The sequence below is a fragment of the Oreochromis aureus genome, linkage group 19 (assembly GCF_013358895.1).
Source record: "Oreochromis aureus strain Israel breed Guangdong linkage group 19, ZZ_aureus, whole genome shotgun sequence".
NCBI lineage: Eukaryota > Metazoa > Chordata > Actinopteri > Cichliformes > Cichlidae > Oreochromis > Oreochromis aureus.
This window is the reverse complement of record NC_052960.1, coordinates 16,142,868-16,159,156: the sequence shown is the minus strand read 5'-3', so window position 1 is coordinate 16,159,156 and position 16,289 is coordinate 16,142,868.

The window sequence follows — 16,289 nt, the reverse complement described above, 5'->3', positions numbered from 1 at the left end:
TGTTAAACCTTCTAAAGATTCAAGTAAGCTTTATGATCATCAACGAAAGAAAAACATACAATTTTCTATCCATTTATTCCGAATAAAATGCTGTTTCTGCTCACACTAACAAAACTTTTTTCAAAAAAAGAAGCCCCAAACATTATTCAGGCATGGATGCTGGGCAGTCTGCAAAGATATTTCACCTTGCAAACGTATCCCCTACATCATCGGCATGGATGAGCTGTTGTTACAGCCTGACTCGTGGGCCTTAAAATAAAATGGAGATCAGCGTCAGAGTTTGCAAAAACAGCATTTGAGTTCATATCAATTTTTTTTTAATCTAGTTGGAAAACAAAAAAGCACAACTCGGAAAGTGTGGGGGAAATCACAAACCACCTCCATGCATGCTTTTATCAACACCATCTCAGTAGTGGACGCTCATAGTGTTCACATGACATCATATCATTATAAGTGGATCCACCTGAAAGGAAAAACAAGGCTTTTTTCTGCTATCTGATGTTTATTTTTACCAGGCTTGCAAAGCTAAATGCTGGATAATTGTTCAATTGGATGCATTAATGGCAGGCAACTCAGTTCACAACTGCAAGCAGTGCATATGAACATGTTGCATGCACACAGCGTCCAGATTGCACCATCCTTCCGTCTCTGCAGCAGCACAGCATATCATTTAAACTGACAATGAAAATAACTTCTGGTTATATTGATCTAATAAGATATTATAATAACCTAATCTTGACTACATTTGGTTAGTTAGCTCATTAGCTCCTATATTAGCTTTGATAGTGAACACATTCTTGTACTTTGCCTCAACAACAACATGTTATAGGCCCATCCAGATCAAAAATACACAACTGGCTGCTGCATATATGTATTTTATGTGCAGCAAAATGGAGCTTTTTAATGGACTTTGAATTGTACTGTCACCTCAAGGCCAGTAGGGGTTGCAGAAGAGTGTAAACCGACCTTCAGAGAGTCCCTCAGCTGATTTTGAAGGTCACTGGTAAATATTGAAAACTCCAGAAGAATTATTTATTTGATCAGTGCTTCCTGTAGTTTGCTGTTATTACAAATTACTGCCAGTGCAACGCAGTAGACTCTAGCATTAGCTAATCTTTTATAGAAAGTCAGTCGTCATGTTTATACACACAAATTCAGCTGATGTAAATTTTCAATAAAGACAAAAACACCTGCACTTCTCCTTCTGTTTTCCTTCCCACTTGCTCCCTACAACGTCCTCCTACATTAATCCTTTGTCCTTCCTTTCACCGGATTTCGTGACCCCCACCAGTTCAACATTTGCTCAGCTAATAAGCATAGCGGTTCAGCCAAAACCATTTTTTCTCTTGATTTACTGCACACCATGGCGGCTCTCCAAATTAGAATGTTTATTTATGGCCATCAATATTTAATTGAGTTTACTCTAATCTTGCGTTAGTGGGTTCAGAAGTCTCTGCATGGCTGTTTAAATATTAAAATTAATTGGAGTGGAGATACTGTAAAGAGGCTTGGCTTAATTGTTCTGGGAGAACAGGTAGCTTCTGAAGCCTTGGTATAAGGCGTGCACAGACGCACACAAACAAAGACACACACACAAATATTGTGTTTTTTTTAAATGTGCTTTTACCAGATGAGATCTTTGAGATTTCCTGTTAATTGCACAAAGAGATTCTTGATCCACAGCTGAGTCACTCTGCAAAGTCTGACCATCCAGGCAACAGAGTTTGCAGACACGTGCCATCCACACAGTGAGTCATATCATATTAAATGCATTTACAAGTATGTGTCGAAATCTGCTGTTATCCTCCGTTGAAATCTGCTGATTGATCTCTGAGCTGTAGACCAAATTTACATCTTCTGTGTCACACAGCTTTTTGGCAATAACACAAAGTTTTTACCAGTTCGAGACAGAAGTTTATGGCTGTTCTCTCTGCACAAGTTTGAGCTTTCTGTGAAGTCTCATACACGAGATCCAGAGCATCTAAACTTAGCAGGATTGCTGGGAATGGTGCATGGATGCATTCCGATGAGGCAACAAAGCAAATTTAAATCTATATGTAGTTAAAAATTTTATGGCTGCAGTCACCAAATAGTGACTCACAGCTAAAGAGCAGAGATTACAGTGCATAGATCTTCTCATCTGTGTGGGTTTTTTGGACGGGGGGGTTATTGTAAAACTAGTCATGGGTGGCTCACGGCTTGCAATGGTTACCACTGTCGCCTCACAGCTAGAATGTCCTGGGTTTAAAATCCACCAACCGGCTGGCACCATTGCTCTGTGGATTTTGCGTGTTCTTGCACATGCCTGTGTGGGTTTTCTCCTCTGGGTTCTCTGGTTTTGTCTCACAGTCCAAAGAAATGTGAGGTGAACTGTTGATGCTAAATTGGCCGTAGCTGTGAATGTGAGTGTGAATGTTTGTCTGCCTGTGTGCTACTCCAACCACAGTGTGACCCTGATTTGGAACTGCAGAAGAAAAGCAGAAGCAGAGAAATAAAATAGTCCTTAAATCTATATTATCAAATAGAAATTTCTGCTTTGCTTTCCGCCTTAAAACCAAAAAATCTTGACAAATAGTGCCACAATATTTTAAAATCTGAAGGACAACATATTGTTTTAACAGCAAAAACTGGCTTAAAGAAAATTATTCTAAACATATTTTTAGTTTAGTTTTTTTTTAAAAAAATACAGAGCAGTCCAAGAAAGTTCAATAGCAGCCTCTCAAGGTCTGAAATAGACACACATCCATCCCATCCATCCATCTTCTTCCATTATCTGAAGTTTGGTCGTCATGGCAGCAGGCTATGCAGGATATTCCAGATGTTTTTCTCCCAAGCAACGTCATAGTGCAGCTCTCAGATGTGATATACACTATTAGCTCTAAGTACTTTGGACAATGACACATTTTTTATAATTTTGGGAGCGGAATTTAAATCCAACAATCATGGCCTGTGTATAAAAAAATTGCTATAAAACTGTCCTAAACGTTTAATGTAGCACTTTTGTTAAAGCTGAAAGTTTTCACCATGAGCGCATCTTGATTGCTTGATTTAAACCAGTGTGTTGGCGCACAGAGGAAAAATTACAAACACTGGGTATGTAATCAGGATGCCCCTGATTTGGTCTCCACCCAAATAGGTGGAAACAAAAATCTTGTTTCAGAGGCCGATTTAAAAAACTATGTCAATGGCTCCTCTCAGCAGGAAGGACTCTCAGGTCTCCGAACACCTAACCATATAGAGGAAACCAAATTCCTCAGCATACATTTGCAACCCTATTAGTCACGATTAACTAAAGTTAATGACCATAAGGTCAGGGTCAGCTCTCTCTTCACCAAGACAGTCCAGTAAGTTGTTGTTTTTTTTTCCTAAACCTACCCAACAGTTTGAGTACCAAAGGACCTGAACTGTAATCTTATTGGATCCACTAAAAAATGATCCAAAAGCTTTACCCCTTATATCACAAGAAGGGGTTCTGACCAAGCGTTCACTGTTTGCAGGAGTGACATGATGTCTGGTTGGATTCAGTGTGGCTAAGACTGTGAGCGTCTTTTCGTTCGGTTGTCTTTGTCAGAGTTTATTTAGGTTTGATTAAGCTTAGTTCAGTTGGCTGAGGTATGAAAACAGGTCTGGAAAGCAGCAGAGAGCCTGTGTTAGGCCTCAGGTTATGCTGTTGAGGTGATTTAAATAACACTGTCTGTCTCTCATTTCATTAATACACTTTCCCTCTCTCACAGCGCCTTGGGGCATAGAGCTACAGCAGCGACTGAATGAAATTCTGTTTTTCAAAATGAGCAGCATACTCGAAAGCGATGGTAATCTCAGATGTAGAAATTGGAAAAGTCAGCACAGCAAATGCATCAGCAGCTTTTCCTCCAGACAAACATGCAATATTGATTCCCTTTCTGAACAGGTCATATTTTATGTATTTGTTTTAAAGATTTCGATATTGTGCTGCAGCGCTCGTCAGGTTTCCGAGAGAGGACTGCCCCTAAATGAACATTAATGATGACTGAAGTAGATATACAGCGCACCTGCTGCCTGCTCACCTCAGAAACCTGCTCACTTAATAAATCTTAATTGGACAGGTTTGTGTGTGTGTGCGTGTGTGTCTGATTTGCTGCCTGCAAACTGCCGTATGATGTTTTCCAGTCATGTCTACAATAATAACTTTTGTTTATCCCCATCTGCATTTTACTCCTGTACTTAAACTTTAAATACGCAGGAACTCCAAATATATGCATCACCTCTGTTACTCTCAGATATTTATGAAGCATATTATTTTCCATAATGGCATACAAGTAAATAACAAGTGAATAAAGGTGAGGGAGGGGGAAAGCCAGGCAGAAAAAAAAATTATATCCTCCGATATTATTTCTGTAAAGCACCGTGGATAATAGTCACTCAGCAACCAATTCAAGTGACAATGAATTGTCAAAGGGTGAGGACATCAAGAAGACAGATACCTTCATAAAAAACTTCCTTCACTGCCACATAAACAGCAGCAGGAAATTAACCGGAGTTTGAATTGCAAAGGACTGCGATGTGCTGAGGTCTGTGATCGTTACCCCTCTGAGGAGGAGGAGGACCACTGATGGATGGGTGGATGCACTACGTCCCCCGGAGCCTCCGTTCTGAGCTATCCTCATGCTTCATGCAACTACTTTGCATTTCTCTGGACTCATCTCTGCTTGTATATTACATGACAGTGAAAACATCTGCAGAGCCGCCAGCCCCATTGCCTGGCTGTGCCGCTCTATAGGTTGATCCATACCGACTCTCAGGACTTAATGGGCCACATCTAAAAGCAGTGCAGGTGTCTTTCAGAGCTCTGCTGGCAACAAGTTCAAAATAATGCAAAAAAATTGCTCCGCTTTTCTTTTTCTTTTTTTTTTCTTTTCCTATAGGCACATTTGAAAAAGAGTGCCTGCTAACCTTTAAAAAAGACTGACTGCGTAGAATAAAACTGTGGCACTCTTTAAACACGAGGCTCTTGCTAACTAAGTGAAAAGAGTTTTTTCGAAACAGAAAGCTACAGTTTCGAGTGTTCAACACTTGTGCGCTGACTGATGAAGTTCAGGTGCTGAAGGGTTTTAGAAATGAACTCTTCATTTGAATTCCACACGCCTTAACTCCAGCTCCTCAGTGAATAGAAACCAATAAAAGGCACTCCAGCTGCTCCTGAACTACAGTAACTACACGACAAAAAAAGGAAACTCATCAAGGAAACTTGTTTTCTTTAAAAAAACGTTCAACATCACATGTGCACTTTGACCCTGAGTTTCTATGCTAAGATAAATGTGCTTGCTTTCAGATCAAACATCAGTTTATTAGCGCTCAGAAGCTTTAAGCAAACACCAAACAGCCTTTATGGTCATCTTTGTGTTTATTAATTTCAAAACAGGGAAGTGCAGATTAACGGTAGAGGTGGGCTGTTTGATCTAAATATCGATGCTGATACTGGTATCTATCAACAGTAGCACAATAGGATCGATACTTTTCTTTCCTCTAAGTTCGGTATGTAGCCCACTGAATTGTTTTCTGTTTGTTTTATTTATGGGGTGGGACCTTTTGGTGTTGACATGGTTATTTTATTGATAGCCCAAAGCACCTCGGCACTGGTATCGGCAATATTGGCTCTGCATTTACATGGTATCAGATCGATACCAAAATTTGCGGTATTGCACAGCAGCAGAAGCAGACAGCAGAAAGTCAGCATGATTACAAAATCTGCTCGTGACTAATATTGCGATGCAGGTTTTAGTAACAAATGATGAGGATGATCTGAGCGGGATGGAAACGGAGATGAGAAGAGATGTTGAGATTTAGGGAACAAGGGGAAGGTGATGGAAAGGGGCGTGTGTGTGTGATCGTGTGTGTGAGGGAGTGTTAAGGGGTCTGACGGCTTTAAATTAGATGGCACATTGCTGCAACGGCTGAAGAATTTTATTAAGAGTCTTTATATCTTCTGCCTTAAGCCGCTCCGATCAGCATAATCCCTGTCCAAACAAGAGATAATGAATCCTTTCTTTTAGTGTTGGGTTAGATAGAGGAAAGCATGATGCCAGTGTAGGGAGGGAGAAGTGCGCAAATTATTGGATTTAGATTAGGAGAGGCCTATTTTAATGGGTTTGAAGTAATACCCAGACAATAATAAAAAGTTGCCCTGAGCCCACGTGGCTGTGGGGGGCGGCGGCCGATATATTGTGCTTAACAAAGCTCTCTGAGCTGGATGCTATCCTCTTTGCTTGTTTTTGTTGACCTTTTTGTCAGTTCTGAATATTTTCTGCAGTTATTCGTCATAACTTGTTGCTGCGCGTGTGTGTTTTTTATGAGCTACACATCAACGTGGATGCAGGGGCCGTATCCAGACTGACGCACGGCGTTGCTGAAGTCTGCTTATCTTGTGTACGTGATTAATCTTTCATTTACATTTTCTCCTCCAGTTTGTTCAAAGACAAAGCAGGAATATAGAATTAATTAAACTCTTTTATGTCTTCTGGTGCAAAACAGTCGTCCGCACGTGGTTTCTCTTGACCTTGACGACGCTTTTCGATGCTGCTCAGCTAGTAAGTGGCAATATTTCTCCAGACTGCTTAAAAATATCTGTTGTTGAGGTGCTCACGCGGAGATTTTCTTCCACTTGCGCAGCTCGCCTCATCTGTAGATTTTTATTATTAAAGCGTAGCCTTATTGCAATGCCAGATAAAGCAACAGAGGGAATTCCTGAGGGGTGTAGCTAATTTATTCATCCATATATATATATATAGGATGGAGTGGCTATTATAATGCAGAACAGCAAAAACACGCCTCAGTTGAGTCCTATTTTTATGTTTTGTTGGGGGGTTTGGGGTTTTTTTGCTAAACTAAAGAGACTGTACACCATATACGCCTTATCCAAAGAATTTCTCTTACACTGTCAGGAGGTTTATATATCAAGAACAGGTGTTGTAAAGGATTTGAAAAGTGCGAACAAGGTTGACTCATCCTTTTATTTCTCGAGCTCGCCTTCATAATATAAAATCAGCCAACCTTGGGCACTAAATACCAGTTTACATGTGCGTGCACTCTCTGGCACTCTTTTAAGCAGAGCAGTGCCAATTAATCAAAGCAAATTTTTCATCCTTGGCCTTAAAATGAATAACCAGACAGACAGCAAACACCCCTTATGGAGGAGTGGTGTCTGTCTTCCCCTCTTTTTTCCATTAGACAAAGCGATACAGTGTAGAAGTGGAAAATATGAAAGGAGCCCAGGAGCGAGGGGAGACAGAGCTGCTGTACAGGCTGTACTGTAGCAGATATAAAAAGAGCTGGATTGGCAGATATGGGCAAAATGGGAGACAGACAGAGATGCAGACTGTGATAAGAGCAGACATGTACAAGGCTCACTGTGGCCTCAGTCTCCCAGGTGACGAAAACCCAGACTTACTTCCAACAATCACGAGAGAAAGGAAATAGGTGCAAATATCCTGTTTTGCTCAGCTGAGTACTCTGTGTGCGTGTTTTTTAAAGAAATGTAATGTGTTTGTTTGTTCCCAGGCAATAAAAGTGTCTCTCCGAAGGTCATAAAATGAGGTATTTCATGTCTTAATGGTTAAGTAAATTACTTCCAACTGTTACTATGGTAATTATTAAAAAAGCAACAAATTTAGATTCAAACTGACAAACAAATCAATACATCTGACGCTATGTGCTGTCATGGAAATGTGTATCGACAGACACAGACTCAGCATGTTATGTCTACATGGTTTCAGCTTTCCATGTGTACTTTTATACCACTACAGGACCTGATAGTGAAGTTAGGGGACAGGGTTTGGCCTTTCTTACCGGCACATAAAGCAAATAATGGTGTAATGTGAGAACTGATTTAATGCACTTAGGGCTGTTTAAAGACAACACATATTAGTTTTATTCAAAATTTCTTGCTTTTGCTTTTTTACTAATCTATTATTCCTGGAGATGTTGTGCAGATGTGAGTAAACCTCTGAAATCACGTTATATTTGCTAATCAGTAAACTATCGTTCCTATAATGTTGATGTATTGATGCATGACCGTCTGCACTGTCCAGCAGTTCTCTAAACTCCTGTCCCATTTGTTCAAATATGTCTCATTGCTTCAGTCTCTGCCAGCTAATATCCGAGCAGTTCGTCCAGATGTTACATGTAGGTAATGCAACATGGATGCTTCATTAGTTACCATGACATCAAAGCTGATCACAGAGTACCTCCTAATACCGTCGCAGCAAGAGGTGTGAAGCTCCAAATTCCCTCATTTCACTAATTACGCCACAATTATTTGTCCCTCCTGCGCTAATTACAGCTGTATTGATTTAGACCTCAGATCCTAATAATTAACTGGGTAATATTACACATTTCCATGAACTCACTAGGAGGCTTCACCTGTTTAGTGGCAGCCTGTTGCTACATTACACCAGCCTGTGAAACTGATGTGGTTGTCAGCTTCAATTAAGAGACATAATGTCTCAGAACAGAGGAGTGAGACTGGCCTGGAGAAAGGGCAAAGGAGAGGAAGAGGGTCACGGGGAGGAAATGTTGTGGTTCGGGCTGAAGGGCAGCAGCTTAGGGGGAAGGAAAGGCCAGAGTGTGATGGCTGGTGTGAGGAGGTTTAGAGAGTAGCTGTGGACAGGTGAACGCCTAGAAAGAAGAGCTTAGTTAGAGGTAAAATTAGGCAAAACAGAGACTAAAGGGTTAGGGGAAGAGTTAAAAGTACACATGACTGCAGACAGAAAAGTGTCTGCAGCCTCTCTGTGGCTGTATCCCTGTTTCCCTCCACTGGTTTGCTAAAATATTGGGAGTGGAAAAGAGCAGTTATATATGTAGTGTAGGATACAGGAAAGATGCCATGTTAGGTGAAAAGAGCCAATGAAATGCAATCATAGTACAGACCCATTAATGTAAAACTTTAAACTGAGACATTTTAAAATTTCATGAAAGATAATGTAGTAAAATAATATAGCTCAATTTGACTTTGATGGCAGCAACATGTGTTTAAAATTTGGGAATGTGGCAACAAAAGCCTGGAAAAGTAAGTGGCACTAAAATGAAACTGCTGGATGAAGATTTTGCAAGTAATTAGGTTAAATGTTAACAGGTCCGTAACATGACTGGGAACTAAAAAGAGAGCATCTTAGCGAGGCCGAGGTTCACCAATCTCAATTTTAGAAAAGTTTCTCACTGCAAAATTGGGAAGACTTTGACTTTTTCATCAGTTACAGTACATGATGTCATCAAAAGATTCAGTAATTCTGGAGAAATCTCTGTACGCAAGTACAGAAATCAGCTTGTGAGCTTTGGACCCTCACTGCATTAAAACCAGAGGCAAAGTGGACAACTGTTAAGTGCTCAGACACAGAACAGTTTTCCACTTTGACTCTATGAATGTAAATTTGAAATTCTTTTAGGAGAACATGGATCCCACATCCTCTGACCTAAAGAGGAATGGGACTCAGCCCTTTGTAACACTTCAAAAGCCTGCATCTCTCATGGTGTGGGAGTGCAACTGATGGGTATTGGCAAATTGCACATCTGGAAACGACCATCAATGCTGAAAAGTACATACAGGTTTCAGAGAAACATATGCTCCCTGTTCAGACATTATTTTCAGGAAAGGTCTTGCGTATTTCAGTAAGACGATGCTGCATCTATGACAACAAGAAGAGTCCGGGTGCGGAACTGGCCCCCATTTACATTTTACACAGTGCCAGTATGACTCGTGCTTGAGTAATTAAGGAGTACTGTCACATCCTCTTTTGGTGCATTCAGTTAAGGCAGCTGAAAAAAAAGGGCAAACATTTTCATAAAAATTCTAGAAATTACTGAAAAAAGTGTAGCTTTATCACAAAGCCATGAGGTCTGACACTATGACTAAGAACATGGCAAACATACACACCAAATGACGCAAAGCTAAACACTAAATCTCTTCTTTATTGTGTGTAAGTGTGTGCTCATGGGACTGCTGCCAGGCCAGAGTTTTGAGATTTAATGCAGACGCAGATGTGACAAGACAGATTAATCCCAGGGAAAAAAAGAGGAGGGGGGGATTGCCCTTTCTAATGTTTACACCCGCTGCGTGCCCATATTAATTACAGACACACTCAGGAAGTACAAATCCAGGGACAATGCAGTCATTTGTCTCTCCTCTCACACACGCGCGCGATCACGCACACACACTCTCAAGAAAAGATAGCACCATGCTAATGTGGCATCTCTCTGTGCCTCGGGGATGTGGATGAGATTGTGCCTGTGTACGTGGATGAGTGAAAGCGGTGTGGAAGGAAGTTCATTACCACCTTACCACTCAGCGTGAGGCCACCCGGCAAGGAGCATCTCCCCGGGACCTCCTCGGCATGCTGGGAGCTCAGCCTGAGGGGAAACACACCCAGTACGGAGGCGCATCCCTATCAGCAGACACATAAAACAGCAGAAATCTGAAAACAAATGTTGCCACAATCATTTAAAACTGCTAATTCTGCTATATATTTATGTACACTGTTAATACGCACTGCATTATTAAATATCTTTACTGTGCTCGGGCACGCTTGGAGATGAATCGTTTTGTTTAAATGACTTGACATTATGAAATGTAAACAAGTTTTGTGCACAATTATGCGAACTGTAATCTGATTTGGAAGCATCAGCCCAAAGAAAATTCCCACCTCCCATGCTTCAAATTAAATATTTTCAGATTTTTAAGTAAAAACAACAAAAAAAATAAGAAGAAGAAAAAAATAATGTTTGAATTGGCTAAATTTATCTGTATAGCTGAGCTGGAGAAGCCAGGATTATGTTGTGCTGGAGAGCTGTACTCCACTGAAGCTGAGGTGGAGGCGTGTGTGTGTTTGTGTGTGTGAGATTGAGTGCTGGGCCAGAGTGCAGCGAGACACAGGTGTATTAAATTGGGTCAGCGTTTTCATTTCCCAGGGTGAACGCTCACACACACACAAACACACACACACACTAACAGAACTGAGCTGTTTCAAAGTGAACCTTGATGCAAACACACCTGCACATGATATGCATAAGCAACACACACACCCGGTAAAGTATGTGCACAAACATTAACTCACACACTTTCCAGATAAGCAGGATTAGGAGCTATTTTTATATTGAGACAAAGACTTTCAGCATGAATCAGACACAAGAAGAGGAAGAAGAGGAAGGGAGGTTGTTTTATTTTCCCCTCAGTTTCTGATTATGTGTGTGTTTATGTATGAATGTGTGGAGATAGTGTTTACAGGGCTGGCATGTCCAGTGGTTTAGCCACAGGGGAGCAGAATGAGAGGAAGGTTAACTCCCTTCAATGCTTCTGTAAAAAAAAACAAAAGAAAAAAAAAACAGGCAAAGTTAAAACTGAGCGTTGGTGTGTCTGTTTTCATGGTGATTGCTTTTCCTGATATTCAGCCTCCCATGGCTGAAGTCATGAGAGCCTTTCTCAAACAGCAACAATAGCAAGGACAAACAGCGAAAGATTAACACCCTGAAGAGAAGCGGTGCAGGCTCGCTCATGTGCTCCTGCACAGGCGGGACTCCAACCTGCTCTTCACGAGCTAGCAAAAGCCTGGAGATCTGCTTTTTAAAGGATGTAGGAACCCTTTTTTTTTTTTTATGAGAGACGACCCAGAAAGTGTGAATGGACGGCTAATATACTGCTGGAGCTGCTGACATGCATACAATACAGGCAAAATGAGGTTACTGGAAAACTATAACTGTAGACTAATTACTTTCATTCATAATCATAATCTCTGTGGCTGTACTAATACACTGCACAGTTGAAAATTAGCATTTTTTAAATAAATACAAAAAGCATTTAAACTGGCTCATACTCCTGTGAAAAAGTCCTTTGGACTATTTGTTTAGATACAGAAAATAAAAACTTCAAATAAGATAAACATGCTAACACTGTCACTTTTTATAGGGAGAAATTTGAGGAACTGCTTGGAGCTGCTTAGATTAGTTACTGTGTTTTGGAAGCAGGTGAATAACTTTCCCACTCATTACATTGTGTATATTTTACTAGATAGGTCCATATTAGCTGCAAATTCATCACTTTTCTGCTGATATTTATTTAGCTAGCACACAATGACTGCAGTTTCAAGCACAAACTCTCATTAAAATGGTTCAGATTGAAGATTTCAGGGTCAACTGTTTGCTTGGGTTATGGTTTTATTATGGTCTGCTGGAAGAGCTGCATCAGTCAGACTGTCAATATGGTCTGGCACTGATGCATTTAATTAGAAATTTTGCGATACGGATGCACAAAGGAGATCATGATCTTCCTCACAGCTATTTTATCTCTTTGCCACATGTTTGATCAACTTCCTAAAGATTTATATCTGTTGTCTGCCCTGTGCTGTAGTCTTCCATTATTATGTTGTTCTTGATTTTTTTCAGAGCTTGCATTAAAAACAGGGGCCAGTCCAGTATGGAAGCCACTAGTTTTGAATAGAAGAAGAGTGTGCTTCCCATTAAATTTACTGCAAGGTGGACATTATGCACAGGAAGTGCCAACCAGAAAAGAATCAGGTTAAATCTACATAGTACAATTTTTGCTAACCTACTCTTTACATCACTTCACCTTTTCCCACTCTCCATGGTCCAGTCACTTTCTTGCCTGGCCTCTGTGAGCCATTTAGCCTCTCTTCCATGTGCTTTAAATCTCAGGGCTCTTCTGTCACTCTGCCTTTCAGACTTCCCATATCCACCTCATTCTCGGCAGACAGAGAACCTTGCAAGTCTACACCTGCCTCATCTCCACCACCACCACCAGCATCCAGACTCCTGCCATGTGTAAGAATTAAGCAATCCCCAATTTGCAAAAGCTTGCTGCAAAAAAACAAAGAAAAACTCCCTTTTAACAGGAAGAAACCTCCAGCATAACCAGGCTCAGTGAGGGGCAGCTAGGTGGAGGTGAGGGGAGGAAGACAGGACAAAAGACACACTATGAAAGAGATTCAAAGATTAATCAAAACTAATAATTCAATGCAGAGTGGATTATAAACACAGAGAGAGTGAAGAAGAAACACTCAGTGCATCATGGGAAGCCCACAGCAGCCTATGCCTATAGATGCGTAACTAGGCTGCCAAGTGTCCCATTTTAGCCACGACATTCCCTACAATGTCCTGCATATTAACCAACAGATCTGATCTGACCAACAGATGGCACTTTTCACTCTGATTTGACTGCAGTTGTATCAGACTGCTTGTGTCCAGTCACAACTGTCAGTGACGGCCCGTCACGCACACCAGATGTGAGGAGTAATAGGTGTTTCGTGAAAACAAGGTTTGGTCTGCGTAGCATGATAAACTGGGTAATTGAAGCCTGTATTTACAGTAGTACAGTACAGAAAAGTAGAAAGGATGTCTGTCTCTGCCTCCCATTCTGCTTTTTGAACCAACTACAATTAAGCCAGCAGTCTGAGTGTAAAGTGCTCTATTGGAACAATATGGTACTATCTCACTTTAGAGATCCTCTTACCTGATTATTTAAAACCTTGTTTGTGAGGAGATGGATTTTAAATCAATAGCAGGAATAAAAAAAAACAGCTCACCAACTCAAGTCAGACTTTCCACTCTGAAAGTCGGAGCAGCCACATCAACACTAATGTTGCACTCCAAGATTGCACTGTGCAATTTGTAAACTTGTATGTCTGTGAAGGTTCTCAGCCGTCCAAGTCATTCTAATCTTAAGAGGTTGGAAAAAAGAGAGCAACTTCCCTTCTTTTATTCAACAGGCTTCTTCAGTTATAAAAACGAAAAGTGGAGAGTCCTAGGCATTTGATCCCTAGTGGGGGTTGTCCTCTTTGGAGGTGGTCGTTGACCTACCACTGATCATGTGTGTCATCACATGAACCAAGGTGTGAAAAAGGTGTGGGTCATAACCATCCCCCTGGGGGTTAAAGGTGAAACCCCTGTGAGACCTTCCCCTATCCTATTATGTGAAGCGCATTTAAAGGGATCTCAAGACTGCATTTAGCTGGCTAATGGCACCAGCTATCAAACCTTGTAATCTGTACTACCTCTCTTGTCTACTTGTGACTCGCCATACGCAGAACACCAACCAGACATCGTCTGTGCATGTACTGCAGGAGGGATTTTAAGTGCAAAGAAAAAGAAACATTGTGTTGTACTCCAGGTACACATAGTGTGCACAAGAGATACGTGACCGAGTACTTCCTGTTGCCTGCTTCCAGTGTAAGCATTACAGCACTGCTGTTAATAAAGCTCAACACAAAGAGCGCGCTAGCAAGTAAGGATGAGCGGATTTAGGTTTGGAGAAAGGCGACTGGCATCCAGATGATGGCAAAGTTGGCATTACATAGTTGTGTAGGTCGTTTTCTCTGCTGCTGGACTGAGAAAATTGGAAAAGGGAGCTCCACCACTCCTCTTTTCATGGAATGACAATAAAATACCCACTTAGAGAAAAGGGTTTTTAGAGCGATGGCAAAACAAAGTGGTCAATTCTGGTGTGATGTCTGACTTCAGAGGTAAACAGAATCCAGCATCTGTTGTACTTTCAGAATTCAGATATCACCCACTATGGCCTCAGGCTTGAATTAGAATTAAATCAATCTTCCCCATAATGCAGAACCTTTGTGTTTATGTTGAGGAATTATTATGGTGAGGTGAACAGGGCATTTAAATATAATAAGCCTTATTGCAGGGCCTGCTGCACCTCACAACAACAGAAGTGAGTATCCAGGGAATATTTCTGTCTCATCTGCATTAATATATATATATATATATATATATATATATATCATTTTCCTAAGTGAACACATCTCAAAAGTTCTTCATTATTGTTTCAACACCCATCCAAGAGCGAGAATATAGTGTTTGCAAGAGGTGCTGAAAGGAGAAAAAGGAGGACAAGATCACCAGGAAACCAGACAGAGAAAATGATACAGGAAGAAGACAACAGGTAAGTGTGCACACAAACACTTACATTAAACATAGCTGTGGTGGGGCGTGGTCTGCGGGGGGAGGCGGACACGCCTGAGCAGCATCCTGCCTCGCCAGCTTAAAAGTCTATGCTGACTGTTTAATGCTGTTGTTGTGAGAGAGTAAAAGTGTCAATAAAGTGTGCTGAAAAGCATGTTCATGTGCACGTCATCGGGTCTGCCGTGGTATGTTTACAGTAGTATTATGATTGTAAAAAGCATTTTAAAAAGAACTTTGGCTGTTTCAAAATCAATTTAATAAAAGTACTTTAGAACTTGTATTGTGATGTTTTTGTTTTGTATTTTTACACTTGCTCTTTATCTCACATTACAGTATAATCTATTACTACTTTATTATCTTCAGTAGCATGTCTGATTACTGAAGTAATCAAATCATGTTGGCATGTTGGCTAGGCCTCACCAAAACTTGTGCCCAGGGGTCTGTAACTTGATGATACAGGCATTAAGAAAATAATTTAGAGGCTCCAGAGGGGCCAAGTTCAGCTTGATAAAAGGGGAGAGGATTTTTCTAAAAGATGTCTCACCTGCTGACACTTGGAATGACTCACATTATTATCCACTCAGGCTGCCGTTGTCTTCTGATTCGCTGTGTTGACACATTTCCTCAATAGGAGAAAAGTTTCCATCCCCCTCCCAAAAGTCCTGCACATCTCTTTATCGCAGTCTGGCTGACATACCCTGTTATTTTGTGCTCCGCCGCCACAACTTATATTTACAGTAAACTCAACTTGACGTGAATGCAGCAATGCCCCGTGTCACTATATTTTCCCCCCCATTCTTAAACTGTTTGAGGTGGGGGACATGTAGTCAGCGGGGAGAGAGAAGCGACAGATCTGACAGAAGAAATCGCACATACACGCACACCAGTTAGACATCCTCTGTCAGCATTAGGTGACACAGCAGGCCTGCAGTATTCACACCTGTCTACATCGCTCAACACAGAAACAGCACAAAAAGCAGTGGGAAGGCCTGTTGGATTGGCGAGGAAGATTCATCATTTCGCCCAGACTAGAGCGCCGTGACAGATGGTTCGGCAATTTGATGTCTCGTAGCGACATCTTTGCATTGGTGCGTATGTGGCTGACGAGGAAAATGTCAGCGGGCCTTTAGTCATTTGAATGCATAATTCAAAATAAGTTATTATGAAGACGTTCAAAGCAGGGGATCCGCTGACATGTGTGCCACCTACTGTGTTTTTTGTCACCTGTGCAACGAAACCAAGCAACTGATTTCAGAAACAGGGAGAAATACCCACGTCTGTCACAAGGTAAGTAATTCCTTTCCGATCTTGTGCGCCCCCCTATCTCGCTGTCT